The following is a 7,985-nucleotide window of genomic DNA, read 5'->3' as shown; positions in this document are numbered from 1 at the left end:
ACCTCTGTATTGTATTATGGGAATGTGACATAAGATGTGTCATCCTCTGTTTAATGAATTTTTTCAGATCATGACTTCCCTCCCTCTCCATTATGTCTTTTTTTCTTTCTTTTTTAAAAACATTCTCTGTGGTTCTATTTAGACTTCTTACGTTTATTTCTCATCTGACACATACTCAATTTACTTTTCTAAATGGAGATAGTTGCACTTTCATTTTCTCATTATTTGAGTAATACATCCCTGTAAAAATGCAGAAAACCAAAGCTCTATTTTTTTTTTTTTTTTTTCTGCAAAAAGCTTTATTGTTTCCATTTGGTCCACATCTTGGGAGAGGGCTCCAGGGTGGTTAAAAAGCTGCCTAGTGGCTGCAGAGAGGGGCTCCTCAAAGCCTGCTGGGCTCCGGAGGCTCCTAGTGGTGCTGGAGGGCGAGCCTCTCAAAGAGATATTCGCCCAGCCGGCCTGCGGAGGTTAGTCACGTGGTCGCCCATCTTCTTGATGAGTTTCACCTGCTCCTCCCGGAAGCGGCTCTCCCGGAAGTCACAGAGGCGGGGGTCCGCGGGGGCAGAGCCCAGGGCAGGCAGGTCCACAAGGGCCTGGTTCAGGTTCTTCTCCACGAGCACGGTGGCTCCCACAGCGTCTTGGGTTTTACCCCACTCGTCGTGGCGAGGCTTCTGCTCTTCCTGGAAGAGAGGGCGGCCGCCGCACTGGTTTTGCATTTTCAAGACGCTCGGCGCCCTCGTGCTTCTCCTCGGCCAATTGCCGGAAAAGTGGCCCACGCTCTCCAGAGCGACCTCGTCGAAATAGAAGCCCAGAGCGAGGTAGGTGTAGGAGGCTCGCGGATGCATGTTGGCCAGGTGGCTGACGACGGCCTCCACCTCGGTGGAGTAATTCTGAGGAATCCGGGAGCTCGTGGTTGATCGGTAATGAGGAGTTCAGCTCAAAAAATGGTGTTGGCCGGTCCCTGTGACCGAGGATAGCGGAGCGGCTGATTCCACAGGTTGTGACTGGAAAAAAGGCTGGAGGGTGGTGGGAGCCTGGAGCAAGGGGTGTCCCTGGGTCTGTTCTGTCCAAACGCTGTTGAAGCAAAAGACAGATCCGTGGCGCCTCGGAGCACACTGTCCAAAGCCCTTCTTTAACAGCACTTTCCAGAGATAATTTCTCTGACCCTTTCTTAAGGGTTTTAGTAAATATAATTACAAATTTCTCTTTCTCTCTCTCTCTATACACGTATCTAAAGTTGTGTGTATAATATGCACATGTATTTATGTATATGAAGTTATGTATGTGTATGTGCATACACACGTATGTTTTTATAAAAATGCAGTCATACTATATAACTATAAGAAGGTGTGAGAAAAACAAAACTGTTCTTTACTAGTAACACACAGCCACGTCTATCTCTTTAAGAGGTGGCAACATTTCTTTCTGGATCAGATAAGCTTTTGCTTAGCAAAATACATTCATAGGCTATTTATCAACAAAATGGTGGTCTCTGTACAAGTCCTGAAGATAGAAAATTGAAACAAGAGAATTAAATGCCACTCATTAAAAAAAAAAAAAAAAAATGTGAGAGCTCTCAGGAGCCACTGTGGAAAGAGACAGAGGGGCTCTGGAGGGAAGAGAACTAGCTAGCAAATTAGCTAGAGACAAACTAAAAGCCAGTGGCAGTTATAGAGGGGTTGAAAAAAATGATGGCAAAATCCAATCCTTAGTGACTGTCACTACAAAAGTGTTGTGAATCCCCCGTTCCCTGCCTCTGCCCCATCACTCTTTTCTAAACCATCTATAGAGAAGTTCATATACTATAGTATCTTTTGTCTGGGGTACTTTATGGAGTGAAGGCACTGGGATGGTGTTCAACGTGGCCTCATACTGTCCAGAAAAGCACAAGAAGGGAGAGATTCAGAGTAGTGATGGAGAATTCAGCATGAGCTAGAAACTGGAGCCAGAGTTTGTGAGAAGATACGTAAGCTGGGACTTGAACGTGGATCCCTGTTCTTAACCACTGGAGTCCTGAGCATGGTAGCCTCCATCCTTCCCACATACTAGCCTTTATTGCCCTTAGCTATAGTCCAGTACCAATATTATTTCCCAACTAGTATTGCATCCCTAGTCATTTAGGGATTTCTTTACTCCATTTATTATTGTATCCTCACCTCATACCTGTTCTCGAATTCTCCAGTACAGCTTTGATAGACTATTAGCAAATGCTGTCTCTCCCTTTTCATATCATGTAGGGTAGGACCTTTTTGAGTCATTCTCACCATGATTAAAAAAGCAGTATTTGAGGACATGATTTGGTTGATGGCAGGCACTAATGTTAGAACTTTTTAAAATTAGCTAAAGGGTCTGGTACACACTGAGCCCTAAAATTAGTAACTTCTTTTTTTTTCTTTTACTCTGTATTCAAAAAAGCTATTACCAAGAGCAGGGTAATGAATGGGGCTGAAGAAACAGAGTTTGGTTAAAAAAGAAAATAATATGGAGCTATCAGAGCCCAGATTCCCTGTTCCACTCTGCCCAGACAGTAGACTACCCTTCCCTATGCACCCCTGACAAGAGACAGGATATTTATTTTCTGGTAAAAGGACACTGTCATGCTTGCAAAGACTCAATATATTTACTCTCAGATAGCCTTCCTGGGGAATATTCTGGAGGGTGTACTCCTATAAACAATTGGGTAGAAAACAACAAAAAAAGCAAACATGGAATTCAGGAATGGGCACTCCAACACAGGAGACTTGCAAAGGAAAAGACCTAGAATAACAGTTGAGTAGCAGGCTGAGAAATGAAGGTCCGGAATGGAGCAAAGTGGGTGGAAAGCTCTGGGAGGGAGATCTTTAGGGAAGAAAGAAAATGGAACTGATGTGTTTGGGTAAACGGAAAATATTATTCACAGGTGTGTGGCAGAGATGTTGAACCATTTGAAAAATATGAACAAACCTCACTTAGAAAACCAGACAAAAACAGGTAAACAAACAAACCCAAGGCAATGATTGACTCCAAGGACTATGAAGGCTTGTCCAAAAAGGAAGGCATATTCATAAAATACAGGTTGGCTCAGAAGCATCATAAAATGTGTAGATAATGTCTAAAATGGGTAAGTTAAGAAAGAATAGTATAGGCCTATTATTTATAAATATGGAAGTAAATATTAAGGAAAACATTTAGAAGAGTTGAGTGTTGGCTGTGGGGAGTTGGTCTGAAGTTTGCAGAGAGGTTAGGCAGAGGAATGTAATTTTTCATTATGTCATTAAGTGTACTATTTTGCATTTAAAACCATGCACTGATACTGTTTTGATAAACATTAATTTAAAAAGTCAGACAATATATTTTTTTATACAGCATGGCCCATAAACACAACCCAGACTTCATTTGGTGTTCAACTGAGAACTTTTCAATATTGAGGGAAAACAGTCTGTTTTGGAGTCACTGAGAGATAGTACAATGATATAATATCAAGTAGACTAGACTTTGAGTGATTTAAATGGTTTTTCATGATAATTTTTAAGACAGGCAATTTTTCCTTACTCACTATGTAAGATGGGACCCTACACTAATAGAGACTAAGGTTGCCAGACTTAGCAAAAACAAGCAAGTAAGCAAGCAAGCAAACAAGCAAAAGAAAAACCAAAACAAACTAGGATGATCAGTTACATTTGAATTTCAGATAAACAATACCTTTTAAAGTGTATCTCAAATACTGCATGGGATATACTTACACTAAAATACTGTTCATTGTTTTTCTGCAACTCAGATGTAATCGGGTGTCCTGTATTTTATGTGGCAACCCTATTGGATGCTCAAAAGATAATTGTTGGGCCTCTTTTTTCTTTGGGACCCATTATGATCTGTCATCCAAGAATTATCAAAACCTGCTTGCAATCTGTCTCTATTTTCAAGCTCTATCAGCTTTTGGGATTAATGAGTTCCATAAGGTGAGTAACCACCTATAAGTCTAGAAGAATGAGTCTATCTGTGCTCCTCTGTCATAAATTTGTCTGTAACTTGACAATGGCCAAACTAATGACCTGGATGCAAAACCTTAAGGGCAAATCCAGGAACAAGTCATGGTAAACAAATCTGATGTGTGACATGGAATGACATATCTGAATAAGTTGGCATATACTTGGTAGAAGGTGGTGACCTTGTCTTAAGACTGTCAGACATAAAGTTGATCTTGTCCTTCCTTTGAACTCAGGCTCAACATCTTAATAGTCATGGCTGTTACCAATCAAGCTTTTATCCCAAGTCAGTCCATTTTTTTGGTTAGAATTTTTCCTTGGGACCTCTTTCACCTTTAATATAATTGCAGAGTAATTCATTCTTCTTCATTGGCAATTAGCTGGTCAGGGTTGGTATGCCCAGTTTTCAAATCCTTTCCAGAATTCAACTCTTCAAACAGCCTGGAAAAATCAAAGAAGCCATAAACTGGTCAATTGCATGCCTCTGCTTTTCAATTATTTCCAGCATGGTAAAGAGTCTATCTGTAATGGACTTAGGAGTATTAAATCCTTAACTTTAAAATGTGGTGTTTTCTGGTTATCAAAGGACTTTTTCTGAAATGAAATGTATCCTGCTATAATTACTTCCCTCGCTTATGCTGCTCTTTTTTCCTCCTCCTTCCTCTCGTTTATAAAAGGCAGAATAATTTTCTCCTCATAATTCCAATCTCTTTGATTTTCCATATCTAGCCAGAATGTCAGTAAGCCTCTCTGTTAGAAGATTATTGGCTTCCAAAAGTTTTGTAGCTTCAGCAATTTTATTCCTTTCATATTTTTCAGTTTAATCAGTATCAGTCATTTTATTCATCTTCTGATAATTCACCCCAAACTGTAAGATCTAAAATGGCTTGTGTGGGCTTCCCTGGTGGCACAGTGGTTAAGAATCCGCCTGCCAATGAAGGAGACACGGGTTCGAGCCCAGATCCAGGAAGATCCCACATGCTGTGAGCAACTAAGCCCATGTGCCACAACTACTGAGCCTGCGCTCTAGAGCCTGCAAGCTACAGCCCCTGAGCCCACGTGCCACAACTACTGAAGCCCGTGCACCCTAGGGCCTGCACACCACAACTAGTGAGCCCACGTGCTGCAACTACTGAAGCCCGCATGCTCTAGGGCCCACATGCTGCAACTACTGAGCCCGCGTGCTGCAACTACTGAAGCCCATGCCCTAGAGCCTGTGCTCTGCAACAAGAGAAGCCACTGCAATGAGAAACTCGCGCACCGCAACGTAGAGTAGCCCCCGCTCGCTGCAACTAGAGAAAGCCCGCGCACGGCAACAAAGACCCAAGGCAGCCATAAATAAATAAATAAAAAGAGAAAAGAATAAAAAAAAACACTTGTAAAAAAATAAATAAAATGGCTTGTGTTATATATATATGTGTGTGTGTATGTGCACACGTGTGTGTGTTTCAAAAGTAACATGTCAGGGGAAGACAGGGGACTCGAGTAAGGTGTTGAGTTTTGTTTAAAGATTCTAAAATATTACCTTGGGCAGATCTGAAGGACGGTGAGATGTTTTGGAAAGTAGACAACGCTAGAGAACACAACTATAGGCAGTGAATTTGTGTGTGTGTGCATGTGAGCATGCTCGTGCGAGAAACTCTAAATAAAAATAATAATCCTGGGCTTCCCTGGTGGCGCAGTGATTGGGAGTCCACCTGCCAATGCAGGGGACACGGGTTCGAGCCATGGTCTGGGAAGATCCCACATGCGGAGCAGCTAAGCTCATGCGCCACGACTACTGAGCCTGCGCTCTGGAGCCTGGGAGCCACAGCTACTGAAGCCCGTGTGCCACAACTACTGAAGCCCATATGCCTGGAGCCCGTGCTCTGCAACAAGAGAAGCCACCGCAATGAGAAGCCCATGCACCGCAACAAAGAGTACCCCCTGCTCACCGCAACTAGAGAAGGCCTGCGTGCAGCAACAAAGACCCAACTCAGCCAAAAATAAATAAATAAGTAAATAAATTAATAATAATAATAATCCTGTGGTGGAAAGAGCCATATAGATCCAAATTTGAATCCAAGCTCTATGATTTTCTGTCTGTGTCATCAGAACTGTCCCTTTAGCTCTTCTGATCCCAAATTTTCTCAACTCTAAAGTTGTAATAACAGCATCTACCATGTAGATTGGGCTCAAATGAGATGAGAGTAAAGTTTGCATCAGATCTGCCACAAACTTGTCACATAATAAAATGTAGCTATTCAGAAAGTACTTCCGCACAAAATACCATTTTTTGGGGGTCAACCCCAGATCCACCACCCCAACCTGTGTTGGCAGAAGATATCTCAGCCTCAGCATAGATAACTTGCTTCACACCTCAGTGCTTCTGGCTAAACACACAGGGCTTAGAGCTTATGAATTCTGATACTCTCTGTTCTTTCTGATATACTGCAGCACCTCATGACTTCAGTGGTGAGGAGAATTTTTTTTAAAGCATCTGCTTTCCCTGAATTAAAAAGTCCTGCATTGTGCTTTCGTTAGATTATCTGAGGAGGTTTATTGTTTTTCAAGTCTGTCTTATACTTCTGTGAGCTTTTGGAAACTTTTCCATTGTAGAATATACCTCTGGGGGCTCTCTGACGCCACAAAGAATGGAGAATGGTTAAATAAAATCATCAAATATGAAAAATAATGAAAAAAGAGATTTGTTCTATGCTAAAGGTTGATGTGCATAACGTCTGTGATTTGGAATTGTGAGAATATTTGTTGCTGCCTACCAGGCGCAAGAAGCAGTATCCTGAATTACCACGGAAGGAGACACTGGGTAGTGCAGACCTGTGGTGAGGGCAGGAAGGGTAGAAGTGTGTTCGGCAGTGACAGTGTAGTCTGGCTGAATCGCCAAGGGGTGTTATTGGTTGGTGCCCTTTAAGAGCCTTCAGTAAGTTGAAGCCAGATTTGTTTCACCTGCCTCTGAGAGACGCTATAAACAAGGTTAGGTGCTTCCAAGGAGCCATTTGCCCAGCGGCTCTTCTGCAGTTTTTATATCTCTGACATAGAAGCTACAGAGTTGGACTTCCCTGGTGGCGCAGCAGTTAAGAATCCACCTGCCAATGCAGGGGACGTGGGTTTGATCCCTGGTCTGGGAAGATCTCACATGCTGCGGAGCAACCAGGCCCTTGCGCCACAACTACTGAGCCTGAGCTCTAGAGCCCGCGTGCCACAACTACTGAGGCCCACGTGCCTAGAGCCCGTGCTCCACAACAAGATAAGCCACCGCAATGAGAGGCCTGTGCACCACAACAAAGAGTAAACCCCTGCTCGCTGCAACTAGAGAAAGACCGCGGGCAGCAACGAAGACCCAACACAGCCATAACTAACTAACTAAATTAATTAATTAAAAAAAAAAGCTACAGAGTATTTACATGGATTTCACCTGAAAAGTGGGAACAGACAACCATGCTGGTGGGTGCTTTTCTCTTGGGGAATCCACCTGACTGTGGATGAACCTATCAGTTGCCTACAATAGACAAAGACTTGCCTTTTTTCCAAAAACAGAACTCAGATTTTACTTGGGCAGTAACGTGACTAGGCTTAGGGGTGAATCGTGATTGGTTGAAGCCATGCCTTTGCCACCTACCCATGTACTAGGGGAGTCATCGATACAGTTCTTGCTGATTAGGTGTAAATGAAAGTCAGCTGAGGCATCTTGGAAAGCAGAACTTGTGCATACCACCCTCCTCTCTTCCTGAATTGTCAATGTGATGCTAGAAGCTACAGCAGTCATCTTGTAACTATGAAGCAACAAGCATGAAGACAAAAGGACAAAAGGTAACTGTGAGAATGAAAGCTAGCAATTACCGACACTCATACTTCTTGTGTAAGCCATGGAGAGTTGGGTTTTCTATTACATTAAGCCAAAAAGCACTCCTGATAGCCCTGTTGGTAATTGCCAGTGGAGTAGGTTTTGAGTCTTCTTGCCTTTCTTTCCTCATATAATTTTAATTTTCTTATTCCTGCTTTGGAATAACCTTCGACTCT

General features: G+C 42.7%; 1 pseudogene; it reads right to left on the bottom strand.

Annotated features, from left to right (window-relative positions):
- Positions 1–409: 409 nt before the first annotated feature.
- LOC118904286 lies at positions 410–7,731 on the bottom strand (annotated as a pseudogene).
- Between the last annotated feature and the right edge of the window lie 254 nt (positions 7,732–7,985).

This window comes from Balaenoptera musculus, chromosome 11 (assembly GCF_009873245.2).
Source record: "Balaenoptera musculus isolate JJ_BM4_2016_0621 chromosome 11, mBalMus1.pri.v3, whole genome shotgun sequence".
Lineage (NCBI taxonomy): Eukaryota > Metazoa > Chordata > Mammalia > Artiodactyla > Balaenopteridae > Balaenoptera > Balaenoptera musculus.
The sequence above is the reverse complement of the archived record's forward strand: the minus strand, read 5'-3'. Positions and strand labels throughout refer to the sequence as shown.